This window comes from Asterias rubens, chromosome 6, assembly GCF_902459465.1.
Source record: "Asterias rubens chromosome 6, eAstRub1.3, whole genome shotgun sequence".
Classification (NCBI taxonomy): Eukaryota; Metazoa; Echinodermata; class Asteroidea; order Forcipulatida; family Asteriidae; genus Asterias; species Asterias rubens.
Window position 1 is genome coordinate 5,469,989 of NC_047067.1, and position 18,850 is coordinate 5,488,838.

Here is an 18,850-nt window from a genome sequence, read left to right on the forward strand (position 1 = left end):
GGAAATACATCACGCAAGATTATCACCAAGTGACTAATTGGCATCCCGTAAATTAGTTGTACATTGCACATTCAATGTATGTCTAAGTGTAAAGTTCTTTAAAGTAGTAAGTGCCTTTGAACATTAGACCCTGGACTGGCGGCCATCTTGGATTTGACCTCTCACCGTCCTCAATGGTCAAATCTGAAATCCCTCCACATCTGAAAATAAATGTGATTGTAGAAAACTAAGAGACATAACTGATACTTCACGGAGGCAACAGAGGCGATTGCCTCCGTGCCCCCTTGTTCATTGCCTTGGTGCCCTTGAATTGCTCCAGTAGAAATTATCAATTTCATCTAAGCTGCCCTTTACCAAGGAGAAAATGCCTTGGTGCCCTTGCCCTTTAAAAACAAAGAATACATGCCTGTAGAAATGTCATGCTTTTTTTTAAAGGGGAAATTTGTCATTGTGAAAAACTTATCCACTGTACCACATTAGCTGTGTCATGGTTGTGTCTAGTAACATTTCGCACATTTTTTCAATTCTAATATTTCTACCATTCCTCATTGTACGGCATTAATACTTGGTTAAACCATGCAGCAGTAACACCATTACGGAGTCGAAGAGCCACACACAATGGCGACTGCATGGCACAGGTGACTTACTGGTTTCCGAAGGGTCTCGTCGATTATTGTTGGTAGAGGTCCCTTTCTGCGTGGCCTATGACGGTCCTCCCACAAAAGAGACTGCGCTTAATCCTCTGTGATGGTTTTTTCACGTACTCAAATCTCACTTCACGTCGTGTGTTATAACATAGCGGTGCTGCTAGCTGTGGTGACAACGTAAACATCATCACTGTTCGAGCTAACATATAACCAACAGTTTGCTATGGGATTGAGAAGTTGAGTTTGTATGCCTGGCTCAGGAGATGGAGTAACACAGCGAGTCAAGTTTCACGTACTCAAAATACACTCACTTCACGTTGTGTGTTAGAACATTGCTGCTGGTGACAACGTAACATCATCACTTTTCGAGCTAAATCATTATAGTTGTAACCAATAGTTTGCTGTGTGATTGAGCAGTTGAGAAGTTGAGTTTGTATGCCTGGCTCATGAGATAGAGTAACTCACTGATTTAAGTTTCATCAATTCAATTCACAGGAGGTCCGGAATTTCATTTTTGAAGTGAGACTGACTGGAAGAGGTTGTGTTAGGTTGTGGTGTTCGCGGTTTCCAGGTTGGTGTGCGTGATTGTATTATACAGAGTTACCTTACACGGAGACCATGCTGTTTTGATTGGTTGGTAAGTTGACAGCTTTTTGGTAACATTTTTAAGTGTCAAATATCAGTATGTGTACGTTGTCTGACCCAAACATAGAACCAACAATCTCAATCGGCCGTTAGAACACGAGAAAATAGTGAAAAACCCCATCACTGTTTTAACTCTGTTTTCAAACGTCTGATTTTCGGACTCGGACTCTAATATTCGTTATGCAATAAAAATTGAAATATGAAAAATATGAAATGAAATTTACTCAACACTCATTGAGTTTGAAGACCTGATGAACATATTACGGGGATAAAATGGCCACTGCTTTTTAAATTATAGCTGTTTGGTGTAGGCCTACCTTAATGTATTGAAAGAAGACAAGGTCCTCGTCTGTGATAAAATATAGGTCACCCCGACCCCACCCCAAACAAACAACAAACTAAGCTGGCGAGAAAAAAACGTCTTCATAAATGCGGCTCTCGCCCCTTAAAGGGTGTATGTATTTTTTGTAGGACAAAAAACACAATGTCCACAGATTTACACCAAACTTACACAGTTTGAAGATAATGATAGTAGAAAGCTTCCCTGAAAATATTACGTGCTGAGGTGCTGTAGTTTTTGGGAAATGGGTAATACAATGTCATGAAAATAGTTTTGGTCTCATGAGACCAAAATTATTTTAAGCATTTACAAACGTACTTTCATGACATTGTTTTACTCACTTCTCAAAAACTACAGCACCTCAGTAAGTAATATTTGAAGGAAAGCTTTCCACTATCATTATCTTCAAACCCTAAGTTATGTAAATGAATGGACATTTTGAAAAGGTACCCAAATCCTTTTTAAAAAAAGGAAAGAAGACATTTAATGTCTTTTTATAAAATATAAAGTTATTGTATGCATATTGTACTAATCACTATTCAATCAGGCAGGCATTACATCAGGCCATTAACTATTATTTTGCATTAACACCTTCGGTCCTTTTGGTTGGTAAGATGTTTGCAACAGCTAATTATATTTTCTTGATTCAAATGTACACACTATTCTCCTTTTATTGGGAAAAACTGCTCAATACGAATGAAAATCCGATAGTTCGGCCGCCTACTTTAACTGTAACAAAATAACAGCGCAAGCCATTTTGAATACAAAATTGGATATAATCGCTTTTAACGTGCCAATTGAAGTAGACTTTGTGGCTTGATAAACACGATTGGCACGGCTTCACTAAGTGGAAAATAGTTTGGTCTGTTTGAACGGGCATCTAAAGACATTTGTTCGGCATTTGTCGTTTTAATTAACACGTTTGAGTTTGTATGAAAGCACTTAACAAGCTTTTATACTTGTACATGTAGGTATGTTTGTAGTAAATGGAGGTACGTTTGCACAACTTGTTAGAAGAAACACTGGTTATGGGATGTTGTAATGTAATGTAAAAAGGGGGCCGACTGAGCATACAGTACAGTGCTTTTATTTTTAAGTATACACATCGGTGTATTAGGGTAAAAAACAATTACATTCTAGATCCCCGATGCAAAATCACTTACCGTCTACTAACACATCTGCTGATTCAAACTGCCTCTAGCCATTGGGCTAGCTCGGTGGTCCAGTGGTAGGACTATCATGCAAAGCAAAGGTCGTAGGTTCAAATTCCACGCGAGTGATTTGCTCGTGGATTTGTTTTTCACATAACCCAGGGAAGTTTTAAGTGATTAGTTTACACATCGTCGGTGGTATAAAGGCTAAAAGACAAATTATATTCTGTATCCCCGATGTAAAACTGTTAAACTAAACATCTAAATGGCATCAAATTGCTTTTGTTTGGCAAAACTCGTTTTATTTATATGTTGGAGTTTGTATGAAGACACATTACAGGCTTTTACTGTGTAGTAAATAGTGATGGTGAGGATGGGATGGTGCTTTGTGAATATGGCCCACTGTTGCACGGACCTTCCGAGAGGGTGTGTGTACTGGGGTCGATTTCACAAAGATAATAGTCCACTAACGTAGTACCAGTCCTAGGACTCTTAAAGGACTGGCTAGTCCTATCTCGTCCTAACTCGAGATATTTATTTTTTATTTTTTATTATAAATCTTTAGACATACACAATAATTACAGGGGCTGTCAAGGTTAAAACAAAAGTATAAAAACTGTCATCAATAGATGTGTAAAACCAGACCCCTGCCAACGATACAAAAAATATAATAATGACTAGTCTTAACTCTTTGTGAAATCCACTGGTGGTTGTGTTACCTATCTACATATAATACCGATGCCATGATCCTAGTATGTAAATTGGTTCATATCTACGTGTTTTGCTCTGCCAAACAGGCAATAGCTTACTTTGTTTTCCACATCGACTGTTAAGATACAGTATGAAGTTTTACTTGGAGACCATGGGTCTATTCAGATGGTTTTGGTGTTTTTCGTTTTCACTCGGAAAACGGTATAGGCACACCGTATTCGTGAGGACCAAGGACCGTGCTCTGCTTCTATCCTCGGCTACATGGCGGGAATTTAGACCCCCGTAAGGTCGTCAGAAATGCATTTGGCTATGGAGAAAAATATAAAATGAAGTTTTACTTGGAGAATATAAATCTATTTTAAATGTTTTTGATTGGTGGTCGTTTTCACTTGAAGACGGGACGGTATAATCTTGAGGACCAAGGACTGCTCTGCTAATGGCCTCAGATATTGGGGCCTACTTGGCGGGAACTTACAGACCCCCGTTAATAAGGTCGTCAGAAATGCCTTCGGCCATGGGCCTATACTCTTGAGAGCCTGAACCCTTGTTGTCTCATCAGCTCAAAATGAACCTCCTTCACGGGGCTCTGGGGTTGAACCGTTGACTACACCGAAATGTCCCGGGGAGACCACCTGGGCATGTAGTGGTCTAATTGTTGTTTTTACCGTGAAGTTCACTTATTAGCTAACTCCAGACGTTCGCGTCCATTAGTGTTATACTTCAACTGTTGTTACTCTAAACAAAATGTGGAAGAACCACTCTTCAAAACCAGTTAGGCTTATTATCTTCAAGAGCAGAACCACGACAAGAGCTCACTCTCTGAAACCCTTCAAGCAATCCCTGAAGAAGAATATTGTATGCAAAAAGAACTTCTTCACCCAAAGAGTGATTAACATCTGGAATTCCCTTCCCCAAGCAGCAGTCTAGATGCAAAAACTGTAGCAACATTTAAGAATATACTGGATTCTCAACTGGAAGGAGGACAGAATACGGGGTCACATGGGCTATAATAATAGTAGTAAGTATAGTTCTCCACTATAAAGCATTAAATATTCTGTTGACGATTCTATTCAGCACAGAGGAGCAGTGCAGTGTTGTAACAAAGCAATTTCTTCTCAAGTCAAGTCACAACTAATTTTTGCCCAAGCCAAGTTAAGTCTCAAGTAATTTTTTCCTCGAGTCAAGCCGAGTCCAAGTCAGCGACTCTAGTCAACAACACCACAGAGGAGCTTACTCTATGATTTCAACCTATAGTTTGAACATGGTTTGAACAAGTATGACAATGGTTTAACTTCGATTTCTGTTCTGGTCATAGTCAAACCATTCGATAGTTTTTGTTGACACTCCTCTTCGATTTTGAAGGTAGATTATTGGGGGACTTTGGTTGGGTAAGATTTTCACCTAGGCCATGGATGCCACTTAAAGAGTAGGTTCGTTTATCTATTACTGAGAGGGCACTGCTCTGTGATTTCAACATTATGGTTTGAACTTAATATGACAACAGTTAAACTTCTATTTCTATTCCGGTGATAATCAAACCATCCGATACTTTTTGTTGACACTCCTCCTCGATCTTGAAGGTAGATTGAGGGACATTGGTTGGGTAAGATTCTCACCGAGGCCAACCCTGTGGAACTCTGTTTTTCCTTCCCGTTTGTTGGAATTCCTGGATTCATCCACACCAGAGGCATTGCCTTGGAAAGTGTCAAGACGGGCTTAAAGGGGAGGTTTTACCCAAGAAGGTTCTGTTCATCCCGTATGTTAACTGTAAGACAACTTCACAAGGCTCGCACTTTAAAATCATCAACGAATAAATCAACTGCAAGTTTGAATTGATTGAAGCTTTTGCTGTTTTTTTCTTCTTCAGACGTTGCTTTAACAAATTTAGAATTCGAATCTCATCTAACAGTAATACTTTAAGAGTAATTCCTTTAAATATTCCCAAAGAACTTTAAATATTGCACCCTCCCTTTAATCTGAATTGATTGACAGCTGCCAGGGACCTCGGTCTCATCCTAATTAATAGCACATGCCAGGTGAGTCCGCATTGTACTCGTACAAAGAAAAACAAATTATTTTTGCGTTTGGCCATAAGTCATAATTACATGTTTATGTAAACGGACAGAAGTAGACTCATTAATTTGTCAACTGCTATTTTCAAATGTTGTTTCCCTCTACTGTACGTCAAACAAATTGTTACCAAGTGGCAGGCGACACAATTATGACAAAAACGAAACTTAACTCAAACACGCGCTTGCCGCTGTCGCTTCTTGTGCAGGAATGATTTGAGACAAGCGCTGCCAATGAAGGGCACATTGCTACATGGGAAGAGTAGAAGAGCATAAAATGCTGTCAGCTCCAGATGTAATCGTTTTCAACTCAACTAAATCAAAGATTTTTAATTGGCACTTAAGTACACTGTAGTAGAGAGACAATGCAAACGAGATTTTAACCTAAGTTGAAATTTGATACTCAGCAGACCACTTCGGATAATAGATGTGAAGTGAACTGAGATTCAGTACAAATTTTATAAAAAGAATTGGAGTCAGAAAACTCTCAACGCGTGCGTTCTAAAGACGCACCCACACTCTAAAAACTCCCGGTCAGAATTGACCCGGATTTGGGTCCCGGGGGGGGGGGGGGGCTAGTCCCATTTCTGGGTTAGTTTGACCCGGAATCCATGTCAATGTGTCCCGGAATCCGAGTCGAAATCCCCGCTTATAACCAAATTTATGATCACAATATTCCGGGTCACATTGACAAAAACAGATTCCGGGTCAAACAGACCCAGAAATGGGTCTGGCCCCCTGGGACCCAAATCCGGGTCGATTCTGACCCGGGAGTTTTTAGAGTGCAGCGTCACTTGTTGGTGCCCAAACTCAGGCTGGACTGTTACTCCTTAATACTCTCCTTCAAAACAAATTCCCTCCATTATTTGATCGATAACTTCCACAATGGACACTAAGAATGATCCCCGATCAATGAAAGTCCTAAATAAAAACCTTGTGGACTCGGATAATGGTTGATGATACAACAACATAGAGCACATCTGATCTTGCTCTATGATACAACCGATCGAGGTTGCACTTAGATTTCACCTGCTCTTGAATAGCGTTGTCACAATTACAACCGATCGAGGTAGTTTATTTCTCAACTGTTACCTGCTCAGGGGATATCGTTGTCACAATATCTTAAAATTGATCGAGGTAGTTTATTTCACGCAACTGTAATGGCTCCGGGGATAGCCTTGTCACATTTTACCAAGTGAGGCCCTCATACAGTGAGACCCCCAGTGCAGCACCCCTTAGAACCCAGTGCAACCCCTGAGTGTTATGGGCACCCATAACTACCTCATGATGTCATCAGTGCCAAACAGTGACATCAATAACTTGGTTGACCTTATCAGGTTGAGGCCAATTATCATGTGTCTGACCAGAGGACGTCATTAGTGAGACCTTACACTGACACATCGCGGCAGGTGGAGATTTAATTGTAGAGAGGTTTAGGAGTCTCCTGGACATTTTTGTTTTCTTCACAAGATTTTCTGCATCACAAGAAGACAGCAGGGACAGATGTGCAACAACTGAGCTGATAAAGTGCAGGCATCTCTGTGTTTCGTTTTTAAAAGGGCAAGTGCACCAAGGCATTTTCTCCTTGGTAGGGCACCCTATGGTGGAGCATTTCAAGGGCACCAATTATCAAGGGGACATAGAGACCTTCTTTGCCACCGTGAAGAATCAGGCCAGAAAGTATACGGCTAAGATGCAAGTCTGATTTCGTATAAGATCCCTTGTTCTATTTTTAGCTTTGTAGCTGAGCCTAGTATGACATTTTCATCATATATTTTGACAACATGCTACAAGGTAGGTGTTGACATTAAGACAAGGTAACGTCAAAAGCACTGCAAGGTTTTTTTTCCGGCTGCAAAAACCACGAAGGGACTACACCAACAATGCGAGGCATCGTAGTGTCGTCAGGAGTAGATACATGGATACTATTTGGAATAGTGAACATTTTTGACGTATTAGATGTTCGGTTTGCTACCCACGTACCCCAGTGTTGTAATTGACAATCATTGTATGCAGCGCCCCCTATGGTAGCATCACATTACCATTCAGCACTGATTAACTGCCCATAGGACACCAACTCGCCACGCGTGGTCCTTTACCAAGCAGTTAGACGTTCAGGTATGACATCACTTTAGGAAACTTGAGATTGTCACAGTAGGATAAAAGTCTCGCAGTGAAAAGATCAATGACCTCATTCAAACTTTTGGCGCTTTGATCTACGCTCAGAGCACGTTTACGAAGCTGCCATTTGCAGGGTCTGCTCTTATGGCTTTCTCAGTGACTAGCCACTAGTCGTTTCACTGGTCCGTCAGCTTTTGCACTTGTCCATAACTAATATTAAATAGTCATGCTTTTTAACACTGGAGTAGCCAACCGGACCACTTGTATAGCCAACCGGACCACTTGAAGTAGCCAACCGGACCACTTGGGTAGAATTCTGACTCGTCCTCAGGTATTCGAACAGGCATTTGGCAGAACGCTAACTTCAAAGTATAGAATAATTCTAAGGCCTAGTTCGTAGTTCACTGCTTCGTACGTACTAAATTCCTGTTCTTGTCCACTGATGTGATCATTCACACAATTTTGCTAGAAGCAACTTTACTTTTACAGAAAAGTCTTTACAAACATTCAACACCAGTAAGACTCTAAATTCCTTGAGTTTCACATCAAATCAAAAACATGTGTTGACATCAAACATAATGCACGCAGGCTATATACATAACTCAGCCAAGGGGTTTGACATTTCCGCTGCACAATGTTGTTTTCTACAAATTATATTTCCTGTTTATGGGGGGAAATCAATTGCTAGGTGAGCGTGCATGGTGTAGTACCGTTAAAGATACTGGACACTATTGGTAATTAGTCAAAGTAACTTTAAAGGCAGTGGACACTATTGGTAATTACTCAAAATAATTATTAGCATAACACCTTACTTGGTTATGAGTAATGGGGAGAGTATAAAACATTGTGAGAAACGGCTCCCTCAGAAGTCATGTAGTTTTCGAGAAAGAAGTAATTTTCCACGAGTTTGATTTCGAGACCTCAGATTTAAAATTTGAGGTCTCGAAATCAATCATCTGAAACCACACAACTTCGTGTGACAAGGGTTATTTTTCTTTCATTATTATCTCGCAAGTTCGATGACCGATTGAGCTCAATTTTTTTACAGGTTAGTTATGTTATGCATATGTTGAGATGCACCAACTGTGAAGACTAGTCTTTGACAATTACCAATAGTGTCCATTGTCTTTAAGCAAAAAAAGAGGTTGTTTCCCCTCACATTTTAAAAAGACGTTAGGCCTCCTGAAGCCCCTTTTAGGCATCTGAAAGCTCACATATTTGTGCAACAATGGTGTTTTTTTTCTTATATTATTCTCTTACAATTGCGACGATTACCAAATTGATTCCAAATGTGTTATTTTATGCATTCATTACACTAAGTGAAAATACTTATTTTTGACATTTACCAAACGGGTTCAGTGCCTTTAAGACACAATGGGTTAAACGAACCAGAGTGACTTTCCTTGTTGGGAAGTATTGATTCATTATTCGATCAAATCATACAAGAACCGCGGGGTATGTACAAGTTATTATAAGCCATCACAGCAGTCCGACTTATGGATTTAACCACATGTAGTTATGCGTGTAAATTGACACGATTGCATATCAGTGTTCGATCTGTACGATCTTGATGAACCAAAATAAGTCTCAAAACGCATTAATATAGGATAACTTGTCAAAGATATTTGTGAATGGACACGATTGCAATCAGAAAATCTACTCTTGGTGGACCCTGCAGTCACCGTTCTCCCACTGTGACCCCTATAAAACTAATTCGTTGGTAGCACTAACAATTAATAGTATAAGTCTCGAATAAGAACTTGTCAATGGTGTTTGTGTACAAATGCAATTGTGTGATGTTCTATGATCTATGCCTGAACATTATCAATGACCAACGAGCCGTAATGGATGAAACATTCTGCAGGACAATGTTGCTGTGTGGATCTCAGTCGACCTCATGGCCGAAGACAAAAGCCTTCACAACTCATGCTTTGAATTGTTCCAATCGCAGGAGCCCCCCCCCCCCGACTATGACGTCACTCATTCTAAATACACCTCCACGTGAGCAGGGGTCACGACCAAGAATACGCATCTGTGAGAGTTGATCTGAGCATGGCCTGAGATTTTCTTCCTCGATGGTCTGAGCCTGTTTATGTGTGTTGTGTATAGTCATTTAGCCCTCGAGAAGGACTCTGCTAGGGTCGAAACGTGAGGACATTAACTATTATGTGTGCGTTTAATAGGTAATTTTGGTTGGTAAGTTTGTTAACAGCTAATTCAATTTTCTAAAGTGTAATGTCGTATGTTAAATTTGCATCGTACAGAATATACATTTCTGGTTGTACCCATATATTATATACACCGATGTGTATAGCACAGTACACTCAGTACTTTCCCGAGTTCTGTAAAAAAAAAGTCACAGGCATATCGGGTGGGATTCGAACATTGGTACGATACTGCTCTAAAATAGAACGTGTAACAAGAAAAGGACTTGTAAACCAGTCTAATCCCTTCATACCATTACGCAGTTGTAATGTATTAGCTATTGATCTTCTGCCAAGAGCGCACATGACAGAGAGAAGTCGCCGACGTCACTCACCGGGTCCCAGCTCATTTTCACATCGATTTCAAACCGGGCATCTGACATCTCTTAATACATCTCGCGCAACACCGGACTGCTCTATGGTTGATGGTACTTGTTTTATGGTAAATGCAACCGAGCTTGGCTCTCATCTATAAACTCTAACTGCACACTATTAGAAAACAACACTGTTTCACCACCGCCTGGGAATTTTAAACAATGTTTTCGATGGCTACAGATTGATGAGGAGATCCAGAGCGTGAACAGCAGCCATTGTGCACCCCGGCCAACGAGTCCCTGAAAACGGTTCATAACATGGTGACGATGATCAGTCAATGAGAAACAAGGTGAGTTTGTGCTTATTTCTTTCTCTCACCATACAAATAATAAATAACATTGATATAATGTAATTGATATCACACATAACATTGATATATTGGTATAATATTGGTATAAAGTTTATATCTATAAACATTATTGCAGAACATACGTTATTGCAGCACTATATTGTTTTTTCCAAATTATTATTTGTGACCCGGCGATTTTGTTGTGTTTAGCCATCGTGTAAAAATTAGATTACGAGCAAGCGTCTAATGATATGGTTTAAATTCTCCGGCGAAATTTACTAGATATTGTGGTCGGTCGAATAATATTTATAATCAATGGAGATACATCTATAGACTTGAATGATGCCTTATCCCTAAAAATAAATCTAGGTTCCATCTTTGCAGAAGTGAGGGAATATTGAAATATAGAAACTACATTACTTTCACCTTATTGTTAAAGACAGTGTACACTATTGGTATTTGTCAAAAACCAGTCTTCTCTCTTGGTGTATCTCAACATATGCATAAAATAACAAACCTGTGAAAATTTGAGCTCGATCGATCGTCAGAGTTGCAAGATAACTATGAAAGAAAAAACCACCCTTGTCACACGAAGTTGTGTGCGTTTAGATGGTTGGTTTCGAGACTTCAAGTTCTAAACTTGAGGTCTCGAAATCAAATTCGTGGAAAATTACTCCCATCTCCAAAACTAGGTCACTTCAGAGGCAGCTGTTTCTCACAATGTTTTATACCATCAACCTCTCCCCATTACTCGTTACAAAGTAAGGTTTTATGCCAATAATTATTTTGAGTAATTACCAATAGTGTCCACTGCCTTTAATTGCAATGGTGTGTTGCAATCAAAGGGACTTGGGTTGTTGAAAGCCTTACCGTAATACTACGTTACGAACTAGATATATGCCCTGTCTTGTAACTCTTTTGGACTCGCTACTTTTGGCAGGTGGTCACTGTGTCCAGTTTAGCCATTCAAGCCTCAGAGTATTAACATTTTTGCCACCTTTATGTTTTGTTGCAATCGAAGAGAGTCGGGTTGAAAGCAGAAAGGTATGGGTTGACTCTTCAATGCACATCACTTGACCAGTCACTTTAGGCAGGTGGCCACTGTGTTGAGTTTAGCCATTCATGAATTACGGCCATGGCCACACAGTACTGTCAGTCTCTCATCATTGAATTGAATTTAATCAAACCTTGGTTGGCGACCATCATTGACCTTTTCCTTCCCTGCGATGTCTATCGTTTTTTAAATGTATTTATTCCGGACGTGACTTTGAAAGACTGCGCCTGCGCACACCACTGGTCAATACTCACAGACACAGCGAACGAAAAAAATCCCATGGATCAATTAAGAAAAGGTTTAACATTAGCGTAAAAGAGAAGCCCAGTACAGTGAAGAAAAATGTACTCATAGACAAATATCCTCTGACAATAATACTAATGTCACCTGCGAACTGCCGCCAATCGATGTAATAATATTGAGTTTTCCTTTTCATTATTGCTCGATGCTCGATCCGTGCGGCTTCCCGTCTCCGCTGTGAAAGTAAAGGAACTTGGGGAATATTTTGCAAACTAGGACTCTTTTTTTCTTCATATTTTTCTACTGCTGCACTTTAGAATTGCCATCCTGAAAAAAAAAAATCATGATTTTTTTTTAGGATTCCCTCTTTTGAATTGATCAAGAAACACAAAAATCCCCATTGTAAAGAACTATACGACAGTGGCCGGCAATTTCATAGTGCAGGGAAACAAATTGCCTCCGGGCGAGGGGATAACACCAGTTTTAGGTTTAGGAGCCGCCGTGCCCTGGTGTCAAGTTTAGGATCAAGTGTGGATGGGATAGCAATCGCTAAATACACCGTAAAAGTCACTTGACACTATTGATAATTACTCAAAATAGTTGTTAGCATAAAAACTTGCTTTGGTAAACGAGCAATGGAGAGAGCTGTTGGCGGTATAAAACATTGTGAGAAACGGCTTCCTCTGAAGTAACGTAGTTTTTGGGAAAGAGGTAGTATCAGGCACTGAAAATATAAGTCAGATTGTTAATTTGAGGTTTGTTTGTGGGAAAGAACAGAAATAGAACAAAACACATACCAGCCCCAATACGGCTGCATAACAATGAACAGACATCCAGTCTGCCCAGTCAATTTACGCCCATTGCTTCTTAAATTGTTTACAGACAACTTCTGCGAAAAATTACAACGCATAACAACACCATGAGTAAAACCACAGAATTTAATTTAATCCACTCAATTGTGGGTTCTTACAACTGTTTCAAGTCAATATACAACAAATGTCAAGTCTTTTTAAAAACCAATTCAAGCTAACAAAGGTTGACAACAGAAGTCAACGGCATGGACTCACAATCCAGCACCAAGAAAAATACATTGTATCTTAAGGGTACTAGATGTAGAGTTTTTGTCCCTGTTGTTCATCAAATGGTGGAGAACAAATCAAATTACAGGACAATTTCAGTAAGTTAAAAAATGTCATCCAGTGTTACCGATTGCCCTTAGACATGAGTGGAAGGTGACCTGAAATTATCTGTTTTGAATTCCCCTTGTGGGCAAAGCCAAATTGGCGAATTAGTGGGTTGTTTCTTGCAGGTGCAAGGTCGCGATGTGTGGGGAGTGTCGGGTTCCGGGCAAATGACTATTTCTTTTTTTATTCGTGAGACACCTGGGGTATTTATAGGACCCTTAAAGGCACTGGACACTATTGATGTTTACTCAAAACAATTACTAGCATACAAATTTCCTTGGTAGCGAGCAATGGAGAGCTGTTGATAGTATAGAACATTGTGAGAAGCGGCTCCCTCTGTAGTTTTTGAGAAAGAGGTAAATTCTCATTCAAATAATGAAACCTTTTATTATGCATCTAAAGGCACAGAAAGTATAACAAGGGTGACCAATTGCCTGGACACGTTTAGTAACTGTCAAAGATCAGCACTTGGTGTATCCTAACTGTGAATATTTGGGCTCAATTGGTTATCGAAGTTGCGAGGCCTGCGGTCTTTTAATTGTAATTGAGTGAGAAATTACTTCTTTCTAAAAAAAAATACGTTACTTCAGAGGGAGCCTTTTCTCACAATGTTTGTATCTATCAAGAGTTTTCCACTGCTCGTAACCCGAGGTAAGTTTTTATGCAAACAATTATTTTTTAGTAATTACCAATAAACGTGCTCAGTACCTTTAAGCGAACTGATTGATAGCATTTCCTTGGCGGTACATAATATCATAAACAAAACCAAAATATCGTTGATTTATAATGTGGTTGTAATATAATAACATAAATAATTTTTGAAGATTCGAAAACCTCATGTTACGAAGAACCAGTGTTGCCGCAATTCTTCACAGTTTGGATTGTTTCTCAAATCAAAGACACATGTCTCGCCATGGGTAGAAGAAATAACTTCTTTCAAAATACAAAACGTCAGTCTGCCGTCACGACGTGGTCCTTGCACCGAATTAAATCATATAAATACTTGATGTGTGTATTTATAGCTGCAATGCTCCATGGTTCCAGCAATCGACTGGAATAGTTTAGGCTTGAGGCTTGTATATGCATTGACGAGGAATTCCCTTCATACTTTGAAGCAAAGTGACATTTAAAACAATATTATGGTTTGCTCTTAAAGGGGAGGTTTACGTTTGATAATCACTCCTAAAATTAATGCAAATAAAAACTTACTTAGTTAGAAGTTTACAGTGTCTTTCGATAGTATGAAGCAATTTTAGAATCATTTAAAGTAACGTTGTTGTGGAAAAAATCTTTTATCCCCCGAAATTTAAAAAGTTTTTATCCCCCGAAATTTAAATTTTAGAAACCGTCGGAAGCGTTTCTCAGCTTGTGTATGGATTATTCTTCCTGCATGCGTGGACACAACCGCTCCAGATTTTCGAATAATCAGTTTTGGAACTTTTGAATACCTCACTAAAACCACTTTCCTTTGAAGAGAATCGTTTCTCAAAATGGGTTTATACATTATCAATAGCTGCAGTGCTTTTTACCAGGTCAGATTTCATGGTAAAATATTTGGAGTAATTGCCAAAGGTGTACCTTTAATGACGCTGCCACAGCGTTGAAACATGAATATCTTCACTTTGTTGGTGACAAGAACTCTTGTCATCCAAACCAGATGTCTCTGCTCCCTTGGGTCATAAAAAAAAACGTTCACGAGCGCAATATTTGATGTCAAGAACTGACAGATTTATGCACTAAGCCTTAAACATTACAACCGTGTTTCCGGCACTGAACCAAGACCTATCGGTGTATGTTTTGAACTCTAACTCAAATGTCACCGATGTGTAATGACATTGTTGATGCGATACTAGAACACGATCTTGTTTTAATAGTGGAACTGGAAGACCACCATTTTGTTTTCTTTCTGATCAAGCAAGATAGCAAAACTGAGGCTTGGAGGAAAATAGTCTGGTACTTTTTTTCTGAAATGAGAATAGTTATCATTGTGGAGTTAGGATATCTGACATTAAGACGGCAGAGCGATGACACAGACCCAATTTTCACTGAGCTGATTACGCCCAACAAATAGCTGAGAATAACAACAATTCTGCTTACCAGATCAGGACCAGCTAAAATATCATATCACATTGTGCCATTTGTGATGGGTATCATGCTTATATGCTTTTAAGCAGAGGAATTTAAAAGCAAAATCATAAGCAGCTCTGTGAAATGCAGCCATGGTCTATTTCAAAATGCAAATGTTTGAACGTAATGAATCGCTCATATTAAAGAACAGTCAATCTTTTGATGATAAATTAAGAAAAGCAGCATCAAATCAAATCCACAATATTCCCAAAGCTAAATTAGAACCATCTCTTTACACGTCCGTTGAAAAAGAGCAATATAATAGGCATAGAATTCAAGTTGAGTTTCACGGCGTATTTGTAAGCCTCGAAAATCCCCCCAAAATGGAGACCCGTGAAACTCTGACCTCATCCCCCACCAGAACTAATCCTCGCACAGCCACATGCAAGAATTATTATTATTGATTTATGGCATAATATCTAGGGGCCAATAAAATGTGCATGTTCATTATGATAATGAATTTCTTAGAATGTGTTCCACCGTATGGTTGTACCAATTGGGGGGTAAATTACGCTGGCGTATACTGTGTGTTACAACGTCTGGCGAGCGTCAATATTCCAACGTCGGTTTTTCGGTAAAACCGCTCTCAGAATAATCGACAATATTAAACTTTTATACATAGACTTTTATCAAGGTGATTTGTGAATCAACGTTTATTTCCCCTTCAATTCAACCAAATTGAGTAAGGTAAAAATAGTCTGGCCCCTTGTTGGCATAATTAATATCAGTACTCGGTTATTGCTGTGGCAAATATTAGGGATATCTTTACCATATTGTTATCTAACTTTGTTTGTTCTAATGTTTGTAAGGTGCCAACGTTCATTTACTTCCGTCTGGAACCGTTTCATCGCGCCGTTTAAGAACAGAAGGTATACCTATTAGCACAACTTAAAGAAGGTTACCAGCAAAAGTACAATTTCACAAATGCTGCTGGTTTTCGCTCGGCAGAAAAAAAAGCCTCCTGCACACATTCATAACAGAGATTTTCGAAATTATAACCACAGCTGGATGGACGTAATTGAACGAGAAACGAAAAGGTTCCTTATTATTTGAATTTCAAAGCTGTATAACTTTTACTATAAAGTTTTGCTGAGTTACCATTAAGGGCTAATAGACGTCTCCGGGTGCAGAAATAATGACCACAGTTGCTGAATGCCAGGATATTGTGATTGTAACAAGCCGCACAAAGGCCCAGGTTGTTGGATTTATTTTCTGCCTGGGAGAAAGCCGAAGGCTGACATGACTTTTGACAGTGGAATAAAAGGGGAACCACAAACTGTCAGTTTATTAACAACTGAATTGGCTATTCATGTTGGTGGTTGCGGTCGGGTCCCCCGCCTTCACGTGCCTTTTTGAGGTACGTGATTATTGATTCAAACCGAGGAACCGGATTGGCGACTTTACGAAACAAGGTAAACAAAATGGCCGCCGCTGTTTTACAATGAACCTGCGCCGTAGATACCAAAAAAGTACACGTCATAGCCGTGAACCCAATGGAGACCGCGTGCCCTTTAAATACACACTGACGCCACGAGTCATATCATAAGTAGCACGTGCATGAGGCCGCGTTGAATCGTGTAAACTCCAACTACTTCAAATGAAATCTTGGCAAAAAGGGGGAATCAATTTTGCATTTTTCGAATTTACCCACAGGTCTACGTACACAAATCAGACATAATACAGCGTGATTGCAACCACTGGCTAAATTATATTTTGCTTCGGTCATTGCATGGGGTGAAACTAATGAGCTCACGGAAAAAGACGTGGAACAGGGAAATAGGAATGAGGCCACGTATGCTATGAGAGAATTGGTTTTATTTTGAATGCTTAACCTATAAAGTGGTTCCCTCCAACCATCACAGCAAGCTATCTCGTTAATGGTGCATGAAGTCCGACCATGGAGGTAGATATACCCGACCGTCCTTCGCTCCGTACCTCCCCGGGTCGGGTTGCCCTCGCCGAGCAACGGAAGGCCGACTTATCGATGTTGGGTTATATGAGCTAATTACATCGCTGAGTTATGGACCAGAATATACGTGTGCCGCAGCCCGTGCTCCAGTTCGCATTTGCAAATGAGCGGGAGGGCTGTTAATATAAGCCCCCGGTTTTTGACGCTGAAGAGTTCATGGGCAAAGCGCCAAAACTCTCCTCAAGAGTGTCATGAACGCTAATTCACCAGGGAATGTGTTAAAGGGAGATCACGCTGCATGTTATGGAATTACTAAAACAACTAAAAACAACAAAATACCTTTCCATTGAGTATCACCGATTTTAGGTAAATTTGAAGGACTGATACTTTACGGAGGTGAAGGTGATTGCCTTGATATAGCGCGTGCGCACTAGCGTTTTGGTTGGCAAAATGAGGGAACATCTCGCTGTTTTGTACACGGCTAATGGGTGAGTGACGCAGACGCGATTGCGCGTCTGCTTAGTGCACAACTCTATGGCGTTAGCCAACCAACAGGGTCTGTACGCATGCGTGAATGTAATTAGCATATTTCATGGGAAGGGTCCATTGAATTGCCCCAGTAGAAATTACCAGTCTCCCCCATAATAGAATGCCCTAGAAAATGCCTTGGTGTCGTTGCCCTTTCAAAACCGAAGCACACAGGCCCGAATTCGACAATAGAATTTAGTGTAGGCTATATTATTATAGTAATTACAGTTCTTTTATGTACACTGTAAAAACAAATCCGTAAAATGTACGGTGCTTTACCTGGCAGCTAGGGTGCCAGGTAAAGTGCAGTAAATTTCACAGTGGAAGTTTTGCAAACTACCCCTTCAAGGCACATTAATTACAAAACTTCCACTGTGAATTTTACTGCACTTTACCTGGCACCGTAAATTTTACGGATTTGTGTCTACAGTGGGAGCCTTGTATCATGTTTCAGTCACCCCTTAAATCGAACCTAATCAAATGTTTATTTGCTAGCATGTAGCAAGAATAATCGCTTTTTAAGATAGTGGCCAAAATGTAACATTGTAAAACGCTGGCATGTCTCTACTCCACGTTTTTCAGCGTCAGAAATTGTACTCGTTTTGATCCAGGACACAAAGAACTAACTCAATTTATTATGTACCCATTCAAACCGACGACAAAAATCAACACACAACACAAACCTCTAAACCGAGATTAAATTCAGAGTAAGAAAGATCGAGAGAAAATAAAACCCAAGTACAATTTCCACCGCACCGCCGCGTTCACTCAAACATTTGAATGGCAAACCCAAGTGTCAAAATCATGGTATCGTTCACAAAGTCAGTTCATGGCACTGTGCACTATTTATACGGTCGAACGCCCAGAGGCGCCTAAACTAATCGGCTTGATATTTATCACAATATTTTCAGGCAATGTAATCGATGCTGACTTGTGCGTTATGCACAGTTTATTATAGCATCCAGTTCAGCCATGCCTATATGAAACTAAATACACGAGTAGGAAGTGCATGATGATATTATTATTCGCCGGTGGTTTTTTAATTTTAGGCTGGATTTGTAAAATTTGCGATTTGAGGTTCCGTTTCTTTTAGGTCTATGTGCCTAATGTGCACGGTATGGATTTAAAAAAGGACCCGATTAAGTAAGATTTTGAGCTTTGCATTGTGTAGGATGTAACGATCTGTTTTCCGGAAAAAACAACCACTGCATAAAATGAAGCAAAGGGCAGTCGAGACTCTGTTTATGGTATCTCAA

General features: G+C 39.8%; 1 protein-coding gene across 6 annotated transcripts in view; it reads left to right on the forward strand.

Annotated features, from left to right (window-relative positions):
* The window catches only part of LOC117291460 (acetylcholinesterase collagenic tail peptide-like), a 44,840-nt gene that overhangs the window by 5,999 nt on the left and 19,991 nt on the right, over positions 1-18,850 (forward strand). For 2 of the 6 annotated variants that reach the window (XM_033773168.1, XM_033773173.1), the window contains exons 2-3: positions 1,143-1,284; positions 10,444-10,552. The gene's annotated coding sequence lies outside the window, so the exon portion shown is untranslated. Of the gene's footprint in view, positions 1-1,142; positions 1,285-4,333; positions 4,513-9,830; positions 9,881-10,213; positions 10,331-10,443; positions 10,553-18,850 lie in introns of those variants that run through there. The other 4 variants (XM_033773172.1, XM_033773171.1, XM_033773169.1 and 1 more) reach the window with 4 other exon arrangements.